This window comes from Lissotriton vulgaris, chromosome 8 (assembly GCF_964263255.1).
Source record: "Lissotriton vulgaris chromosome 8, aLisVul1.2, whole genome shotgun sequence".
In the NCBI taxonomy this organism is placed as follows: domain Eukaryota; kingdom Metazoa; phylum Chordata; class Amphibia; order Caudata; family Salamandridae; genus Lissotriton; species Lissotriton vulgaris.
This window is the reverse complement of record NC_141696.1, coordinates 1,485,646,527-1,485,668,624: the sequence shown is the minus strand read 5'-3', so window position 1 is coordinate 1,485,668,624 and position 22,098 is coordinate 1,485,646,527. Positions and strand designations below refer to the sequence as shown.

Below are 22,098 nucleotides of genomic sequence, written 5' to 3'. Positions count from 1 at the left end.
GATCTGACGGTTAGGATGACCTGCTCCCATATTGAGCCAGGTCAGTAAAGATTAGCATAAGGCAGGCTTCTGTCTAGACCGGCACAGTGGGTGAAAAATGATGGCTTGGAATGCTATGCAGAGTAATTGCCAGTAGGAGGGCTAGTTGCAACCATTCCTGCCATCCCCTTTTGTGCGGTTTGGCAACTAGCCATATTGGGAAAGGCTAGTGTCACCTAGAGCATGCCACTAGTACCTCTGGGTGTACACCAATTGAACACGGAAAACAGCTGTGAGCCTAGACTGGGAAGATTTTGGCATTATTAGCCACAGAAGTTTGTGTATATATATATATATATATATATATATATATATATATATATATTCGTCAGCAAATGTTCGCCAATCTCCCAGCCTCACACGGCGGCGGGCTCGAGTGAGGAAGCGACCCTCACAAATTCAATCAAACAACTTTGCCACCAAAGAAGTTACTCGAGCCCAGGTCCTTTCAGCGTGCAGTTTATTTAGTACACAGAGTGTCAAACAACACCCGACGCGTTTCGGTGCAGCCGCACCTTGATCACGGGTAACGGTGTTTACTCATGTCACAATTTTAAAGTAAAAAACATATATAAACATAAACGTAGGACTACTCGTCCTCACAACAGTTTTTCATACCACTATATGGCAGCCATATTTAAATGTGTGGTGGGCACAGGCAAAGTATACAAATATATATACACAAACCTTGTTGGGAACATTTTTGAGAGATTTTCAAAAAGTATTGTAACATTTAGGTAAAAAAGTTACATATGGGTGCCCCAAAGCAAAATAAATCGAAACAGAGTCACGCATTTGTGAGTTGTAGCCCCAGTGGGCTAATGTATCAGTGCATTGATACATATATCGTGACAATTCTGCCCCAGTGGGCGTAATGTTTCAGTGTACTGAGTTGAGCCCCAGTGGGCATGAGTGTCTCATTGTAATGTCCTCAAACTCACAAGGTTAATCACAATTTATCAAGTATATAGTCCTGTGGATCCATCCAAACAAAAAACAGCTGCAACCAGTGGTTTTACATCATCCCTGTGCGGCAACATGTGTGTCTCCTACGAACATAAAGAAATAGTGACTTTAAAACATATACAAATATTCGAAAAACATCCAAGACAGCTTCACATTCATGTTTAAGTTATTGCAGTGATTCTTTTTGCTAGAGTATTGTCAGTGCAGTAGGTGCATAATATCGGCTCTTAAATTAAATGGACAGCTAGCTCCTCGTCCTTATTCAAACCCAGAGGTTGTACAGTGTCGTACTTTATTATGAACCTTGATTCAAGCTGTCACAGTTGTCTAAGTCTATCACCCCCTCTTTCTGACGGTGAGACCCTATCCAACGCACAAAACTTGAGATCATTTAGACTTTTTTCATGAAAGTCCTTGAAATGCTTGGCTATGGGGTAATTCTTGTCCTCATTAGTTATTGCCCTCATGTGTTCTAACACACGTTTTTTGCAAGGATGTTTAGTGCTCCCAATGTACGTAAGTGGACATGAACATTGGAGTGCATAGACACAACAGTCAGACTTGCAGGAAAGGTGTTTGAGGATTTTAAAGGGTATGCTGTTTCTAGACAAAATTATTTCCTTTCTGTTGACACTATTCTTGCACGCTTTGCAAGAGCGACAGGTAAAGAAACCTTCTATCTTTCTAGTGTCTTCTTTCTCCTTCACCATATTACTGCAAAGCACATCTCTCAGGGCTGGACATTTCCTGTAGGTAATCAAAGGCTGATTACCAACAGCCTTTTTGAGTGTTTCATCTAGCTGTAGGACATGCCAAAATTTTTTCAGACTCTTTCTGACCTGCCATGTTTGGTCTGAGTATGTGGTGATAAATCTAAGTGGTCCATCCTCACTGTTGCCTACTGGTTTGGATACGAGGAGATCACTCCTATTTACATCCCTGACTTTGTTACAGGCTTGGTCGACCGCTTTGGCCGTATAGCCGCGCTTCCTGAATCTGTCCTTCATGATGTTCATTTCCTTTTCAAAGTCTGTGTTAGTTGCGCAATTCCTTTTGGCACGTAGCAGTTCACCAAAAGGTATGCTATGAATCAGGTTCTTCGGGTGACAGCTTGACGCATGTAGTATGCTGTTGCCTGCTGTAGGCTTGCGATACAGCTTACTAATGAGTCGTCCATCCTGAACTGACACCAAGACATCCAGAAATTCTATTGATTGCTTATCTATAGTGCTAGTAAACTGTAGATTGCAATCATTCTGATTTAATTCATTTACAAATTGCAAAGCTGCATCTTTGCTACCTTTCCACAGACAGAACACGTCGTCTATATACCGAGCCCAGAGAACCACGTTCTGGTTAAAAGCCAAGATGTTACTGGCCACCTGCTCCTCCCACCAGCCCAGGTACAGCCCCGCGTAGCTGGGGGCGAAGCAGGTTCCCATCGCGGTCCCCCGGGCCTGGCATTAGACAACATGATTAAACAGGAAAAAATTGCTGGAGAGGCAAGCACGCATCATTGACACCAGCATTTTGGTGTGCATCAGATATTTCACATCCCTCTTTTTCAAAAAGTGTTGGTTCGCCTCCACACCAAGATTGTGGGGTATACATGTATAGAGGCTGTTGACATCTAATGTCATAAGCCACATGTCATCCTCCCACCGTATGGGGTCGATAATTCTCAAAAAATCACGTGTATCTTGCAGATACGATGGTAATTGTTCCACATAAGGTCTTAAAAAGTGGTCAATGTATTTGGACGTGTTTTCATAAGTACTGCCCATGGCGGAAACAATAGGTCTCCCTGGGGGTATTTCAGTGTTCTTGTGTAACTTGGGTAGAAGGTACAATACTGCAAGTTTGGGGTGGTCACACTTAAGAAATTTGTATTCGTCATCAGATAAAAGTTTATCCCTCTTCCACTCATGCAACTGTTTTTGGTAATCAAGATTATTCCTTTCATAAGCAAATCTAGAGCTTATTGCATAGTTATCTTTATCATCAAGTTGTCTCTTCCCCTCGGCAAGATACATTTCAATGGGCCATACCACAACATTCCCGCCTTTGTCAGACATTTTTAGTACAATGTTGGTGTTGTTTTTCAGATCAACCATGGCCCTTCTTTGTCTTTTAGTTAAATTGTCATGTGTGGGTTTATGTGTTTGATTTATCTTTTTGAACTCAGTGATGACACCCTTCTCAAACACTTCAATACTGTCACAGTGAATTTGTGGTAGGAACCTAGATTTAGCTTTAAATCCACTGCCACTTGGACAATCATACATCAGTTCCTCTCTGGATAGACATTCTAGGGTGCCTGGGATTATATTAGTGTCAGTGCCTAGGCAGTTCATAGTTTTTAAAAGGCTAATGTCACCAATTGCAACTCCTGTGTTCTCATCAGAAGCTGCCACCCCCAGGGACCTCTTATTCTGAAACCACTTTCTTAATTTCAATTTTCGTACAAAATGGAATAAGTCAATTCTTCCATCAACATAATTGAAATGACTGGAAGGGCAAAATGTCAAACCCAAAGATAATACGTCAATCTGGTCAGAAGTTAAAATCAAATTAGATAAATTTACCACTGTGTGGGTGTCCATCATTTCTTGGCCATCTTGCCTCTTGTTGTCACTCCCACGAAGGCATCTATCAATCCCTGTCTTTTGGCGCCTCTCTTGCTTCCTCCTTTGGCGCCTCTTCCACGACCTGGATTTGGGGACTGTGCAGGTCCGGGGCCAGGGCTTGCAAGCCCTTGTCTCCCTTGAGCCAGCAAGGAGAACTCGATTAAAATATTGTTTTTTGCTCCCTCTGCGGTTGTTGATTCACCGCTTGTTGATGGAGTCGTCCCATCCACCATCAAATCGGCATCCATGTTGGTATCAGTGGGTGAGCCCAATTGGTTTCCTTGGGCTGGTTGTTGTTTGTCTGGTGTCTTTTGTAATTTCTTGTTTAGTTCTCTTAGCTGGTCAAATTTTCTTCCAAGGGTAAAAATCAGGCCCCTCTCATAGTCGAGCTGGTCGCGGTGGAATTTACTCTGTTTCTTTAACTTGATTTCTTCTTCCGCCTTTTGTAATCTTAAAGACAGTTTTTTCATTTCTGATTCAAATTCACTCTCCGTGTACTGCCCCTTTAATTCCGCTGTAATCCGCTCAATTTCCTCTGACAGTCTCAGAGTGTCCTTTTGTGCATACTTGATGAGTAGTTTTAGCATTATTGTTGAACAATTATGATTATTTTCTACCCACTCCTCTATAAGCTCAGGATCAGGGTCAGATATATGTATCAATGCACTGATACATTAGCCCACTGGGGCTACAACTCACAAATGCGTGACTCTGTTTCGATTTATTTTGCTTTGGGGCACCCATATGTAACTTTTTTACCTAAATGTTACAATACTTTTTGAAAATCTCTCAAAAATGTTCCCAACAAGGTTTGTGTATATATATTTGTATACTTTGCCTGTGCCCACCACACATTTAAATACGGCTGCCATATAGTGGTATGAAAAACTGTTGTGAGGACGAGTAGTCCTACGTTTATGTTTATATATGTTTTTTACTTTAAAATTGTGACATGAGTAAACACCGTTACCCGTGATCAAGGTGCGGCTGCACCGAAACGCGTCGGGTGTTGTTTGACACTCTGTGTACTAAATAAACTGCACGCTGAAAGGACCTGGGCTCGAGTAACTTCTTTGGTGGCAAAGTTGTTTGATTGAATATATATATATATATATATATATATATATATATATATATATATATATATATATATATATATATATATATATATATATATATATATATATATATATATATATATATATATATATATATATATATATATATATATATATATGTCCAAAGGTCGTAGTGAAAATCCTGCCTTCCGCAGAACAACGAAGGAAGCGAGACCACAAAGTAGGTGCAGTTTCTTAGCGTGGTTTATTCAGTGCAAAAAGTCAAAGCCTGCAACATCGCCATGACGCGTTTCACCTCGTAAAGAGGCTTGCTCACACAAAGTGTCATGAACACAAACGAGGGTTTTTAAAGTGCAAGTACATAATTAATCACACCTGTGCAAATTGCATTTTTTTCACTCCTAAAAATTCATGGAAAGTGAAGACAAATTTCATACTTTGAAGTCTGAATAGAGGGCATAGTGCCCAAAGGGTTCTAATGTGCAAAAACGCAATGTTTTAAAATAGTCATAGTTATTATACAAATATAGATAAATTGCATTCTATATACATATATACATGGCTACAAAAATATATAGATCTTCATTGAGCTATAAATACATTGTTTCGGCCCCAAATATTTCATATATGTACACAATAGTTAAGAAAAAATTAAACCGTAAATGGCAAACTCAAATGACCATATCTTCATATATATACACACACATAATTAATTCAGTATATATAGCACATTTTAGTTTGAAGAACCCTCATTTATCATCACTGGGCATATCCGCCTACACTTATAAAACGTAAGATGTTGTGCCCAAGTGGGCTCGAGTAACTTCTTTGGTGGCAAAGTTGTTTGATTGAATATATATATATATATATATATATATATATATATATATATATATATATATATATATATATATATATATATATATATATATATATAGTAACTTGTAGGGTTCCGAGCCTCATCCTTCTGTCACTTCAGAGTGCTGTAGTTGTACCATATTTTGTGAGAGGTGGAACTAGAGCGTACTTTGCGTGAAGTTTAGTTTCCTGTGAGTTGAAAAGTGCAGTTTCTGAGGGTTTTAGAGAACATGCAGCTTGGCTCTTCCTTCCTGCATGGTTTCAGGCCCCTCTGCAGACTAGGGTCCCTGGCCTCCCAGGCTCTGCCGTTTCATCTCTTGGAAGGCTCTTTGGCCCATCAGGTGTGCAGACGCTTAGCACAGGATGTTGTTGGGTGTGTATTGACTTGCTGTTTTCGGCAGATTTCTTGGCCCTGTGCCCCAATAAGCTCTGTGTATGGTATTAAGAACTTGATTCTTGCATTCCCTGGAGCCTGTGGCGTGCTTTCAGGGCTCCTTTTATGTGGTTAGGCTTATGCCGCAGCTTGAAGCGCAGTCTGGCTGGCATGAGTCTGAAGTCTTTGAAGTGTGTGCATGAGTCGTTTTGGGAGCTCAGAGTTGATGAAACAGCAGTAAATGTCGGTACTCCGTGGTGCGTAGAGCGAGGACTCTGCTCCCCAGAGCGTGGGATGGCTGCTTGAAGCAGGTCTAGCTCTGGATGTAAACCTATGTCACTCAGCCCGAACAGACCCAAGCCTGAAACAGTCCTTGTGGGCCCTTTGTGAGCCCACCATATCGCCATCTCGCTCGGTCAAAGTCAGCGGGCTCTCCAGCTGCCCCAGCCTCCAGGATTCCATTTTAAAAATGTCTTTTTTGACAAGGATCTCACCTTCACCCATCAAGTGAACTCTGTCGCCAAGAACACGCGTTCCGCCTCCTGGCTGTGCTAGGAGGCACATCCCTCCTACTTCTCCATAAAACTGCTTCGATGTTAGCAGTGGTGTCGCACACCTGGACAGGTGCCACTAAGAAACCTCTGTGCATATTGCAAAAAGGCTCAAAAGCGGCTGTCCGGCTTCTATTCGGGCTAAAATGAAACCTTTCTCAAGGCTCGCAACTGGATCTCGCTCAAGGGAGATCACGTCCCAAACCACCATGAAGCGCCATGAAGTCCTCCCCGTGGACCCAATGCTCATCGGTGCCTCCCAGGAGACGGAGATCAGCTTCCATGAACCCACAGTATCTGTATTTCACGCCGTATTCACACGAGCATACTATATTTTGTAGAGAACGCTCCATGTAATAGACTCAACCCTCTGGATCGCAGTATGACTGGAGGATAACTTTTTTTTTTATTTCAGTAATTTTTTATTGAGAATTATATTTAGATGGTGCAGAGGATATACATGGGAGATAGCTGAAAACATAGACAAGAGAAAAAAACTGGGAAAAGGCGCCGCGGTGGGGGGGGGGGGGTCATTAAGCATTGGCTCACGTCTATTTGTCCATCCTTCATTCTTGTTTCTTCTTCTCGTCGTTCCTTTCGGCATCCCCCATTCCCCCCTTCAGACTGCCCGATTGTCTTTTCGCACCCCTGGTGACGTGGAGAGAGGTGTAGAGATATCGAGAGTAAAGAGAGTAGAGAGGCACAGTGTGTTACAGAGTAGGTGATCTGTGTAGTGCTGCCGTGTCTGGGCTCTGGGGTTTCTTCCCGGTCGTCCCCCTAGCGTTCAGGGTGGCTTGTGTGAGGACAGGTAGTTGTCCAGCAAGAGCCACATTTCGCTTTTCTTTCGTGAGTTCGGTAGGCTATTGGTTGTTATGGTGTCAGCTCCCCGCAGGAATATGACCCAGTTGAACCAGGCGTGGAAGGTGGCTTTCGCTGTGTCTTTCCAGTTATTCAATACTGTCTTGACCGACGCTGTGAGCAGGAGGTCAATCAGGTCCCTGTCTTCTTCTGATGTTATGGAGGGATCGGTGTACCCCAGTGCCAGATAGTGGAAGTCAAGTGTTAGTGTGGGTCCTGTTACGTCGTTGATTAGTGTGTTTACTGAGTCACAGAATTTTCTGACCTTCGCGCAGTGGAAGAGGAGGTGTGCCAGATCCCCTTTTTACTTATTGCAGTTCCAGCAGGAGTCATTTTCTCGGATACCCATGGAGGCTAGGAGGACTGGGGTCCAGTAGGCCTTGTGTATCAGCCACAATTTTGTCCGATCCAGGGTTTTTGTCACCTTCCTTCTTTTTTTTTTTTTTTTAATTCTTGAAAACCTTTATTGTGCAATATCAGCAAACAGTTACGGGCCTACAACCATCAGGCCGGCCTCGATGTCAATTTAGAGCACAACGCAAGTTATATGGAGACTCAGCAGTACTTCGTTATAAGTTAGCAAGCATTCCGAGTTACACTGAAAACATATCGGACTACTGAGATGCAGGAGTAATTAAGGTTCATTTTCAAATTTTAAAACATAAAGGATCAGATGCTATATCATTAATCAAAAACACCGAGTGGGCAATACGTACATTAGAATGGTAGCATAGCGAGTATTCAAAATACTGATGCTGAAACATTGACCCGGATAAGAGGTATCAATATCCATGTCACACCAATCATCACCCACCCCAAGAATGTAGGACAACACTAGTACCTCCCACAGTACTGCAATAAGCGAAGATCGCAAGAGGCGCCACACTGACCAAGCGTACTGACCCAAAGGAAAGAAAGAAGTAAAGATGCGAGAGAGAAAAAAGAAAAAGAAGAAGAAAAAGGCCCATAGTAACTAAGGAAAAAAGAAATAATAAACTCATCCCCCAACCCCCCACCCTGCACCCCTGCAGATGCTACGGCCTACCCCCCCCTGACAGCGTGCCTGTCGCCCTTGAAACGAAAACCCGAAATATAGAGAAAGAGACTTTAACCAGAGAAAGAGGGCCATAGAAATAAAGAAATATACTAAACCAAGAACCCCATCACTACCAACCCCCCACCCTGCACATCTGAAGAGGCTACGGCCCACCCTCCTACCAGCGTGCCTGTCGCCCCAGAAATGAGTCCCAAAGAAAGGGAGAAAAAACAGAGGGGAGCCATTAAAACCAGACCCCTGCCTTCCCCCTCCCCGCTCGCACTAAGCAACACAAACTCGAGTACAGATAGGTCCACGAATTGACAACCGAATGTGGCATTATAAAGACAGAACAGTAAAGCAACTCCCTATCTGTAACAGGCCGAAAAATCTGTCCACATCGTACCGGAGAAATTCAACCCTGCCCCATTTTAATCTGCCCGGTAATGCGTGTCATCCGAACAGTCGCCCTACAGCACAATTTCAAATGATCAGAGTCAATAGTGATGTACAGCAAAGCCAACCCCATGTGGGACTCCTGCAACAGGGAACCATCAAAACGCCACCAACAAACGTCTGAGTTCAGCAACAAGGTTCCAAGCCATATTCCCAATTCACAGCATTGCCAGGGCAATAGAGGACAGGAAGACACATCAGCCTGCTGAAAAGGTAGGGCCGATGACCTTTCTCAAAGTTGCCCGGCGCTAACCGCCTCTATTACCACTCAAGTTACCAAACAAAAAGGCAGGCGCTGGAGACTGGAAGGCAAGAAACAAGTTTTATTCCGACGGAGCAGAACACATCAGATCGGACAGCAAGGTATCGTCTGGAGGTGCTCTAACAGCCTCTCTGAGGCCTGGCCTCTTATACACTGGTTTAAGGGTCTTGGTCAGGCCGGCTAGATGTTGAATGAACCTCTGTAATGATTTAGTCTATACAGATGGTTGAAAGGTTGCTCCTTTGCATTTCTAACTCTCCTGGATCGCGTCCTTCACCTTCCGTTTGTGTCAATATCTGATATTACAGAGGTTCATTCAACATCTAGCCGGCCTGACTAAGACGGACCGACAATAGGATTCAGAAAGAGACCAGGACTCCATGCAGAGCTAGGTCTGCAAGAGGCTGTCCCACATATATATACAGTCCTGATGAAGACCCGCCCCTGATGCGTGAAAACACTGCATCGCCCCCCAGGGTCGAAACGTCGACGCAATCCCCGCTTTTGGCGTGAACAAACTATTCAAAACCCTGTAGGATCCAAGATTGAATTGATGTACCTACAGGATTATTGTATATATATAGTTGTTGATTCCAAAACGTATATGAAGTAACACATTTTACTTGTTGTTTTTAGTGTGTATTATGCTTTAGCACAAAGGTTTTGTGCCATATATGTTTTAAATATTCGTTTTGGGACAGTGATTGAAGTAATTTGTCTTCACATGTGAAAGTATTTGAGTAAAAATTTGCTTTCATTTTTCTTTGTGGTCAGTGTGTTCGTTTGTGAATGTATTAGTACACCTGTCTTGATATCCTGGTTAGGAACGAGACTGGCAAAAGGAAACATTGAAATACTAAAGCAGTGTGTATTTTTGTCCGACAGAACCATTATTATTTTGTCTATTACCCACCCAGGTTCTGAGGGTTACAGGGTTACCCCATTACATGTAATGATTCATATAGTAGGGGGCAATAAACTGTATCCTCCGGCTAGGTGATGGCCTGGGATCCGTGCAGACAATCGGGCTCAGAGGAAGGGGTCATCAAAGGAGAGATATTCATGAAAGGAAGGGTCGGTGTGGACAATCGAGCGTAGAGGAAGGGTTTATCAAAAGAGGGGTATTCATGGAAGGAAAGGAGGTGTTGGTCAGGCGCGGGGTGTGACTCCCAGGGACAGAGTCATGCGGAAGGAGAGGGTTTATGACTTGTGCATGTGAGAGCGGGGGCAGCCAGGGTGCGTGGGGGGGTGCTTGCAGGGTCAGGGGAGTGCGCTAGCGATCGATCGTGAACAGGGAGACCATGGTACCTAAAATGGCTGCCGTGCATATTCGTACGTGAGTCTGAAGAATGGGCAAGATGGCGCAGATGATGTTCAGTTCGCAAACTAAAATTCCACAAGCCGGGTGCAAAGGTGGTGCAACTCGAATGGGCAAAGGCACTGTTATGTGAGAATGTTCCGCCTGCGGCGTTGTTCCAGGCCCCCCGCACTTCTCTCGTGATCGGCCACACGGAACCCATCTTCAACATCCGACGGGGCCCCACAATTAACCTTCTGTAAATGTGCGACAGTAAACCCTTGTGCTAATGCCGAGCCACGAGCGGCACCAATCATCTGAGGACCATCGAGGCTCCCACCCATTGGAGGGGCAACAATGGCATCCAGTTTTAGTCCAAGCACTCTGGCTCCTCCCACCCAGGCAGCATGGAGGGAGTCCAAAGCAACAAAGAGGTCTCGAATCGTGGGCTCCATCGTGTGTATCTGGACCAATCTCCGCCTCTCGGGAAGTAGCTCCTCACTCAAAACGACATCAGAAGCCCGGGCAAGTCTAGCTGCTATAGTGACCGTGTTAGATCCACAAAGCAGGGGCCGTCACCATCTTCGATAAATGGGGCCAGGCCGCCATAGCCACCATGAATATGCACAGATCATCCAGTCTCTGGTCGCCCAATGTGAGGCGCAGGCAAAAGTGGCGCTGTGTGACACGGGAGTCTGTTTAAGTGGTGGACCCTCCAAGCGCGTGTAAAATCAGCAACCTCCACTGCACTTACGTCTGGAAAGCAGGGTACACGGGTCTGACCCGATTCCGACGTTAAAGGTGGTGCTGTGCCCAGCCCAATATGGCGGCCCCCCTCCCTGCCGATCCACACCAGCAGGGTTGAAAACAAGATAAAGTTGTGTGGGCACGAAACGTGGGATCCTCGATATATTTCGGCCGTGGCTGGGACAGCGCTCTTAGCCCACCTCCACCAGCGCGGGTTCTGTGTTGTCCCCCGCAGTTCCGTCTGGCAATCGTCCAGGCCCACACAGCCTCGTCCTCAGTTAAGAACAATAGCCGGCTCTGACCTCCAGCACCTCCGCACGCAGTCCAACCTCGCCACGGCCCGGGCAATGAGGAGTCCAAGACGGGTTCCCGGTTACGTCTGAACACCGGAGTTGCCGTCAATCATGCCCCAGATCCTCCGATGTCATGTTGTGTCGTCTCCGAGCCTGTGCGAGCGGGAGCAGGCAGGATTAAAACAGGATTTACGTTGCGGGCAGCGGAGCTCGCTGCCTATGCGGCCATCTCGCTGCCCGGTCCTAAACAAGTGTCACCTTCCTTCTTGATGTGGAGGACCAGAGGTCGGCCCTCTCGTCCTCGCTGAGCTCCCTCCCCGCTACTGTGCCCCAGTGGGTTGTGATTTTGTTATTTAGTTTAGAGGTCGTGGGGCACAGAGCTTTGTACAGGTGCGCCACTTGGTGTCCTATTATGTTTAGGCTAGTGGCGTATTGTAGTATTGAGGGAGTGAGTTTGTTTATGTCTGCTTTGGTGATTGCCACTCTAATTTTTAGGAAGTTATACAGCTCTGCGCTATCAAGCTTATGTTGCTCTTTGAGTGTGTCAAAGGTGGTTTGAATTCCTTTGTGCTGTAGCTGGCTTACTGTGGTGATGCCGTGTCGGTACCATGTATGCATATCTAGTGTGTTGTTCCTGTATTTTACTCTAGGGTTGTGCCAAAGGGATTCTAGTTGGGTGTGTCTGATGCTGGTGTCTAGTAGCTTATCTATTCTTAGTAGGGCCAGTCTTGTGTTCCTTAGGATTGGGTTTTGTTTGATTGCAGGGTGCTTCGTCGCCGTGAGCAGGGCTATGGGTTCCATGCCACCTAGCAGTCTCCTTTCTAATGAGAGCCAGGCCGGGGTGTAGTCGTTCTTCGGAGTTAGCCAGTACAAGCCTTGTTTTGCTATGCAAGCTGTTTGAAATATTTGAAAATTCGTTATGTTAAGCCCTCCTATTGTCTTGCGGAGTCTAAGTTTTTGAAGGCTAATTCTGGGTTTCTTCCCTCTCCATATGAATGCGTTAAGCAGCTTGTCCAGCTTTTTGTGGAAGTCTGCTGTGTTGATCAGTGGTAGCATGTTGAGCATGTAGTTGACCATTGGGGTGACCATCATTTTGATAGTCTCTACCCTCCCCCACCATGTGGTGAATTTGGGGAACCATCCCTCAAGCTTCTCTCTGATTTTTTTTAAGATTGCTTGTTCGTTCTGGTCTAGTGTGGTGCGCAGGTCTCTTTCGAAGAGGCGGCCCAGGTATTTGATGGCTTTCTTCTGCCAGGTCAGTCCTGAGGACCCTAGCGTTGTTCTGTTGGTGTGGATGTTCAATGGTTTACACTCAGATTTTTCTCTGTTTTGTTTGTATCCTTACACCTGCGCGTATTGATCTATAGTGTCCATTAGAGCTTCGATAGATCTCTCTGGGTCTTCCGTTAGAATGAGGACGTCGTCAGCGTATGCTGCTAGCTTGAAGGTTTCTCCCTCTATAGGTATACCCTTTATGTCTGGGTTTGCTCGTATCATGTTGAGTAGGGGTTCTATTGCTAGCAGGAAGAGGGCCGGCGAGAGCGGGCATCCCTGTCTGGTCCCTCGTTTTAGGTCTAGCAGCTCTGACGTGCCTCCGTTTACTACCACTCGGGCCTTGGGTTCATTATATAGGGCCATTACCATCTTCCTGTAGTTGGGGCCTAAACCGAATTTTTGCATGCATTGGTCCAGGTACGGCCACGACACCCTGTCAAAAGCTTTTTCTGTATCAAGGGCGATCATGACCGCCGCGTTGTTGCTTTTGGCTGCGTGGTTGATTATGTGTCAGAGTAGTCTTGTGTTGTCGTGGGACATCCTGTTCTTCAGGTAGCCCACCTGTGCGCAGTGTATGAGGGTTGGTAGGTATGTGTTGAGTCTGGTTGCTAGGATCTTGGCATATATTTTGCAGTCCACATTTATGAGTGAGATTGGCCTGTAGTTTTTGGGGTGTTGTGTGTCCTTATAAAAGAAAGAGAGGGGCTCTTGATAACCCAACGGGAAATAGAGCGCCAATATACTAAAAGTAAAACAAAAGAGTTTTCCCAATGGGGTGTATTGTTTCCTGCTCCTAAATCAGGACTCACACTTGTCAATCATCAATCACACCATTCGTTATGTGGAACTGGAGAACACTTACCAAGAAGGAATATGCCTGAACAAAATCTTTTTAAAAAAGGTATACAATTTATTAAAAGCTTTAGTTGCACAAGATAACTATGAAAATCAATTAAAAAACATATATAGCGCATGAATACACAAATACGAACACAAATTGAAACACAAATTAAAATCCACCTAATGTGGACGTGGAGAAAATTAATCTAGAAAGACACTCCTATCTGTCTTTTTCATTTCATTTCGGAGCATAGTTTGACAACAACAAGAGGAATATTATTCCTTTAGACTGGATTCATTGTTGGCAACGCCGAATATGACTTATGGGTTTGCGTCGACGCGTTTCGGAAGCAACAATTGATAAAGGCTTCCTTCCTCAGGACAATTTCTATTTTTATTCTCCACACATGAAGATGTCAGACCTAATGCATAAAGATACAATGCAATGCAACTGTTATAATAACATATGAGTTTCTGTGAAAAAACCACATATTTTGACATTGCTTTATCTATTGTTTGTTCACACTTGGGGTCGATTGACTATTACAAAAGTTTGTTCTCAAAACATTTCATGTAGATGCGGATACGGACAGTACAGTCACCTTAATGAGCCCTAAAACCTTCGGTTGGTTTACCTTGATTATAAACATTTATTCAAAAACCACCCACTGGCTATTTCTATTCATAAGGTATCCACCCTTGTTCTGTGCGGCATCTTGTCTGTCCACATTTTTTCAAATAATTTTTTCTCGGGGGGCAGTTTTATATAACATTGCACGATATTTTAAACCATCATTCAACTGAGAAAAGGGGGAGAGAGACCTATATATAGTAAGATATTCTATAAACAATATTCCAGTTGTTCAATATAATAAGCTTTAACCTTCTGGTTAGTGTTGTCCACATTCTCTTGCACAATATCCACAATGTCCCACACTGAATTCATTCACACAAAATAATATATATGCACTGACCCTGAGGGTTCTGTTACTCGTGGCGGTCTACACAATCTGTAGTAATCCACCGTTTTATGCCTGTGTAGTCATCAAGCTTGTTACCTCCTTTCTGTAATTGGGAGGGATATAATTGTGAATATAAGGGTATGCCTTAGTTTTTCAGGTTATTGTTAGATTAGTTTCGCGCCGAAATTATTTACCTTAATATCTGATCGAGCGCTTTTATTTCACAATATGTCTCTTTAAAAATTAGTCCAATGCGGGTCTGGCACAATCCTGCATAACTTACAAAAAGTAAATTACTTATTTATCAATAATAACCAGAGTTTCTTAGTTATGTTATTCACATCATGTCTTGAGGTATTTACCTTATTATTTGTGCAGACGGGCGTACCGGATATGGCGCTTCCCTTCTGTTTTTAGGTCTGTATTTCTAAAAAATGTTTAGAGGAACAGTATTTGTATTTATTTGGGTAAGAACCTAATCTCACAGTAGTTCCTCAATGTTTAGAGGTACAGCGTATTTACTTGTTTAGATAAGGACCTAATCTAATAGTGGTCTCTCTACTTAGGTTTATGACAGACTTTTACCTTAAAGAACAGGTCCGGTTTCCATAACGGGGGTTCTATACTGCAGCCGGGTATTTCAACACACGTGGCTGCATGAAAAAATATAAAGGTACAAAAACTCAGGGTTTTTAAGTTTGTATTATCGGGTTCTAATACACTATGGGTTGCGAGATGGAGGCTTAGTTAAATAATCTGAGCCATCCCGTGTTGCTACTGGCAATGAGACTTCCGCAATTCGGGTAGTCGATATCTCAAACGAAGAAGCGGTGATTAAGGAGACGCCACGCCGAGCAGTTCCGGGAATACCCGCCGTGTGCAAACAATAGGTAAAATACCGACCACGCTAATCATTGCCAGTAGCAACACGGGATGGCTCAGATTATTTAACTAAGCCTCCATCTCGCAACCCATAGTGTATTAGAACCCGATAATACAACCTTAAATCCCTGAGTTTTTGTACCTTTATATTTTTTCATGCAGCCACGTGTGTTGAAATACCCGGCTGCAGTATAGAACCCCCGTTATGGAAACCGGACCTGTTCTTTAAGGTAAAAGTCTGTCATAAACCTAAGTAGAGAGACCACTATTAGATTAGGTCCTTATCTAAACAAGTAAATACGCTGTACCTCTAAACATTGAGGAACTACTGTGAGATTAGGTTCTTACCCAAATAAATACAAATACTGTTCCTCTAAACATTTTTTAGAAATACAGACCTAAAAACAGAAGGGAAGCGCCATATCCGGTACGCCCGTCTGCACAAATAATAAGGTAAATACCTCAAGACATGATGTGAATAACATAACTAAGAAACTCTGGTTATTATTGATAAATAAGTAATTTACTTTTTGTAAGTTATGCAGGATTGTGCCAGACCCGCATTGGACTAATTTTTAAAGAGACATATTGTGAAATAAAAGCGCTCGATCAGATATTAAGGTAAATAATTTTGGCGCGAAACTAATCTAACAATAACCTGAAAAACTAAGGCATACCCTTATATTCACAATTATATCCCTCCCAATTACAGAAAGGAGGTAACAAGCTTGATGACTACACAGGCATAAAACGGTGGATTACTACAGATTGTGTAGACCGCCACGAGTAACAGAACCCTCAGGGTCAGTGCATATATATTATTTTGTGTGAATGAATTCAGTGTGGGACATTGTGGATATTGTGCAAGAGAATGTGGACAACACTAACCAGAAGGTTAAAGCTTATTATATTGAACAACTGGAATATTGTTTATAGAATATCTTACTATATATAGGTCTCTCTCCCCCTTTTCTCAGTTGAATGATGGTTTAAAATATCGTGCAATGTTATATAAAACTGCCCCCCCGAGAAAAAATTATTTGAAAAAATGTGGACAGACAAGATGCCGCACAGAACAAGGGTGGATACCTTATGAATAGAAATAGCCAGTGGGTGGTTTTTGAATAAATGTTTATAATCAAGGTAAACCAACCGAAGGTTTTAGGGCTCATTAAGGTGACTGTACTGTCCGTATCCGCATCTACATGAAATGTTTTGAGAACAAACTTTTGTAATAGTCAATCGACCCCAAGTGTGAACAAACAATAGATAAAGCAATGTCAAAATATGTGGTTTTTTCACAGAAACTCATATGTTATTATAACAGTTGCATTGCATTGTATCTTTATGCATTAGGTCTGACATCTTCATGTGTGGAGAATAAAAATAGAAATTGTCCTGAGGAAGGAAGCCTTTATCAATTGTTGCTTCCGAAACGCGTCGACGCAAACCCATAAGTCATATTCGGCGTTGCCAACAATGAATCCAGTCTAAAGGAATAATATTCCTCTTGTTGTTGTCAAACTATGCTCCGAAATGAAATGAAAAAGACAGATAGGAGTGTCTTTCTAGATTAATTTTCTCCACGTCCACATTAGGTGGATTTTAATTTGTGTTTCAATTTGTGTTCGTATTTGTGTATTCATGCGCTATATCTGTTTTTTAATTGATTTTCATAGTTATCTTGTGCAACTAAAGCTTTTAATAAATTGTATACCTTTTTTAAAAAGATTTTGTTCAGGCATATTCCTTCTTGGTAAGTGTTCTCCAGTTCCACATAACGAATGGTGTGATTGATGATTGACAAGTGTGAGTCCTGATTTAGGAGCAGGAAACAATACACCCCATTGGGAAAACTCTTTTGTTTTACTTTTAGTATGTTGTGTGTCCTTGCCTTCCTTTGGGATAACGATAATGTTGGCTTCCGCCATCGATTGGGTCATGCGCCCGTTGTGTACACAGCTTGTGAAAACTGATGTCATCGTGGGCCTGAGTGTGGTGATATAGTGTTTGTAGAACTTGGCTGTGAAACCGTCTGGCCTTGGTGCTTTGTTATCTTTTAGACTTTTGACCGCTCTTTCTATCTCTTCACTAGTTATTTTTGAGTCAAGCCTCTCCCTCTGGGCTTCAGTCAGTTCTGGTGTTGTGATGTGTTTCAGGTGTTCTTTACCTCCATCTTCGCTCAGTGTATCGTCTTTTTTGTAGAGCTGCGCATAGAAGCCTCTGAAGGTGTCAAATATTCCTTTGTTTGTCGTCTGTGATTTGTTCGTGCTGTCCCTGACGGCTGCTATCGTGTGTTGCCTCTGTTTGCCCTTGAGGTAAGATGCCAGTGCCTTCCCTGCTCTATTGGCGGTGCATAAATTTATTGCTTTGTATTTGTTGATCCAGGTCCCTGCCTTCTCGCTAAAGATCTTGTTCAGTTCGTATTTTGTCTTTGTTAGGGTCGTGAGGGTGTTTCTATCTTCTAAGTTGGCTATGTGTCCTGTTTCTAGTTTTTTTATTTCCCGCTCTAGGTCAGTTATCTTTTTGCCTCTTTCCCTGTTCTGTCTTCCTTTAATACTGATTATTGTACCTCGTACTGTGGCTTTCAGTGCATCCCACAGGGTCTCCCTGTCCATGTCTGGGCTGTCATTGTTTGTGAGGTATTCTTTTATGGCTAGCTCTATTTCAGCACTGTTGTTTATGTATTTGAGTAGGTCGTCGTCAAATCATCACCTGCGTGTCGGACGTTCATTGTGTTTGCCCGGCAGTGTTAGGCAGATGTGGGAGTGGTCTGAGATGGTCTTTGGTCCGATCTCTGTGTGATCTATGAGGTGCGTGTGTGTGTCTGACATGAAGATATAGTCAATTCTGCTGTAGGAGTTGTGCGGAGGCGAATAGAAGGTATACCCTCTACCTCATTAGAAGCTAATCAATGCCGATATCCAAATACGGATATCCAGATACGGACAACAACGACCTACCTCAACGTCCCTAGGACCCACAGACTAAAGTCCTAGGAAGTGCCTCATACAAACAACACTAAACCAACAGAAGCTACCTCAAGGCTACCTCAAACGCTGATATGCAGGGGCACAAAGGGGAAGGCGATAACACCAACAGCCAACTTTAAACAGAGAAGGAAGAACGACGCCTACCCCACGAACTTGCACAAGACTCAGAGACATAGGAACGGCTGATCGCTGAAGGAATAAGGAATCAGCAACTTGACCTCAGGAAGACGCGGAGCAAAGGAACTTTGTTGTCGCACACCCACTATGCAAGTAAGGGGGGCGGGGAGGAGGGTGCGGGGAGAACACAAATGGGCTGATACTACTCTTTTCTCTTTTCCTATCTTTCTACACCTATCACCTATCCCTAGATAGTGCACACTGGAACTCTAAGCACAGGACTAAGATAAGAAGACGATCAAAACACAACCAGGCAACCCGCCAGTTTAGACAGAACGAAAGATGACACACAACACGCACCATAATCTCACGACTGACATCAAGGTAGTGTCCATGAACGTAAAGGGCCTCAACCACCCAGTGAAGAGGAGGAAGGTCCTAGACCACCTGGCCAAGCTTAAAAGTGACATCTATGTCCTGTAGGAGACAAGGCTAGAGGAAGAAGACATAGACCGCCTAAAGGCCAGCTGGATAGGTCAGGTAATAGGATCACCGGCAAGGAACAAAAAGAACGGGGTTATCACAATACTTAGTAAAAAGTCAAAACTCACACTAACTAAGTTGCAGACGGACACAGAGGGCAGATTACTAGTCACCAGTCTGCTCAGGGGGGAGGAGCCTATACATGTGGCAAATATCTATGGCCCCAACACCGAAGATAAGGCATTCTGGGAACAGACTGGCAAGGAACTAGGAACACTACCACTAGGAGAGCTCCTAATAGTAGCCGGAGACATGAATCAGGTACTGGACCCAAGCCTAGACAGACACCCACAAAGAAACAACCAGACCACACAGAGAGGTAACATCCTACGGAACCTATGCACAAAACTAAGACTCCGAGACCCATGGAGACTGCAAAACCTGGAGGATAGCTTTTTAAAGCCTCATTTAAGCAACCTAGGCACTGAGGGTGCCAGTACTGCCTCTTGTGTACTGCCAGTCAGATATGTCTCAGGCATCACTGCGCACTGCACAATGTACAACTAGTGCTCTACAGTCAGACATGTCTCAGGCTCCACTGCGCACTGCACAATGTACAACCAGTGCTCTACAGTAAGACATGTCTCAGGCATCACTGCGCACTGCACAATGTACAAGCAGTGAACTACAGTCAGACATGTCTCAGGCATCACTGCGCACTGCACAATGTACAACCAGTGTACTACAGTCAGACATGTCTCAGGCACCACCGCGCACTGCACAATGTACAACCAGTGCTCTACAGTCAGATATGTCTCAGGCATCACTGCGCACTGCACAATGTACAACCAGTGCTCTACAATCAGACATGTCTCAGGCATCACTGCGCACTGCACAATGTACAACCAGTGTACTACAGTCAGTCATGTCTCAGGCATCACTGTGCACTGCACAATGTACAACCAGTGCTGTACAGTCAGACATGTCTCAGGCATCACTGCGCACTGCACAATGTACAACCAGTGCACTACAGATGGACATGTCTCAGGCTCCACTGCACAGTGTACAACCAGTGCACTACAGTCGGCCATGTCTCAGGCTCCACTGCGCACTGCACAATGTACAACCAGTGCACTACAGTCAGACATGTCTCAGGCATCACTAAGCACTGCACAATGTACAACCAGTGCACTACAGTTAGACATGTCTCAGGCTCCACTGCGCACTGCACAATGTACAACCAGTGCACAACAGTCAGACATGTCTCAGGCACCACCGCGCACTGCACAATGTACAACCAGTGCACTACAGTCAGACATGTCTCAGGCTCCACTGAGCACTGCACAATGTACAACCAGTGCACTACAGTCAGACATGTCCCAGGCTCCACTGCGCACTGCACAATGTACAACCAGTGCTCTACAGTCAGATATGTCTCAGGCATCACTGCGCACTGCACAATGTACAACCAGTGCTCTACAGTCAGACATGTCTCAGGCATCACTGCGCACTGCACAATGTACAACCAGTGCACTACAGTCAGTCATGTCTCAGGCATCACTGCGCACTGCACAATGTACAACCAGTGCTCTACAGTCAGACATGTCTCAGGCATCACTGCGCACTGCACAATGTACAACCAGTGCACTACAGTCAGTCATGTCTCAGGCATCACTGCGCACTGCACAATGTACAACCAGTGCTCTACAGTCAGACATGTCTCAGGCATCACTGCGCACTGCACAATGTACAACCAGTGCACTATAGATAGACATGTCTCAGGCTCCACTGCGCAATGCACAATGTACAACCAGTGCACTACAGTCAGACATGTCCCAGGCTCCACTGCGCACTGCACAATGTACAACCAGTGCTCTACAGTCAGATATGTCTCAGGCATCACTAAGCACTGCACAATGTACAACCAGTGCACTACAGTTAGACATGTCTCAGGCTCCACTGCGCACTGCACAATGTACAACCAGTGCACAACAGTCAGACATGTCTCAGGCACCACCGCGCACTGCACAATGTACAACCAGTGCACTACAGTCAGACATGTCTCAGGCTCCACTGAGCACTGCACAATGTACAACCAGTGCACTACAGTCAGACATGTCCCAGGCTCCACTGCGCACTGCACAATGTACAACCAGTGCTCTACAGTCAGATATGTCTCAGGCATCACTGCGCACTGCACAATGTACAACCAGTGCTCTACAGTCAGACATGTCTCAGGCATCACTGCGCACTGCACAATGTACAACCAGTGCACTACAGTCAGTCATGTCTCAGGCATCACTGCGCACTGCACAATGTACAACCAGTGCTCTACAGTCAGACATGTCTCAGGCATCACTGCGCACTGCACAATGTACAACCAGTGCACTACAGTCAGTCATGTCTCAGGCATCACTGCGCACTGCACAATGTACAACCAGTGCTCTACAGTCAGACATGTCTCAGGCATCACTGCGCACTGCACAATGTACAACCAGTGCACTATAGATAGACATGTCTCAGGCTCCACTGCGCAATGCACAATGTACAACCAGTGCACTACAGTCGGACATGTCTCAGGCATCACTGCGCACTGCACAATGTACAACCAGTGCTCTACAGTCAGACATGTCTCAGGCATCACTGCGCACTGCACAATGTACAACCAGTGCACTACAGTCAGACATGTCTCAGGCATCACTGCGCACTGCACAATGTACAACTAGTGCACTACAGTCAGACATGTCTCAGGCATCACTGCGCACTGCACAATGTACAACCAGTGCTGTACAGTCAGACATGTCTCAGGCATCACTGCGCACTGCACAATGTACAACCAGTGCACTACAGTCAGCCATGTCTCAGGCATCACTGCGCACTGCACAATGTACAACCAGTGCTCTACAGTCAGACATGTCTCAGGCTCCACTGCGCACTGCATAATGTACAACCAGTGCACTACAGTCAGCCCTGTCTCAGGCATCACTGCGCACTGCACAATGTACAACTAGTGCACTACAGTCAGACATGTCTCAGGCATCACTGCGCACTGCACAATGTACAACCAGTGCACTACAGTCAGACATGTCTCAGGCATCACTGCG

The 22,098-nt window shown here is 44.5% G+C and overlaps 1 protein-coding gene across 2 annotated transcripts in view; it reads right to left on the bottom strand.

The window, feature by feature from the left end:
* The window catches only part of LOC147698962 (prolactin receptor-like), a 405,779-nt gene that overhangs the window by 185,779 nt on the left and 197,902 nt on the right, over positions 1 to 22,098 (bottom strand). The window lies entirely within an intron of this gene.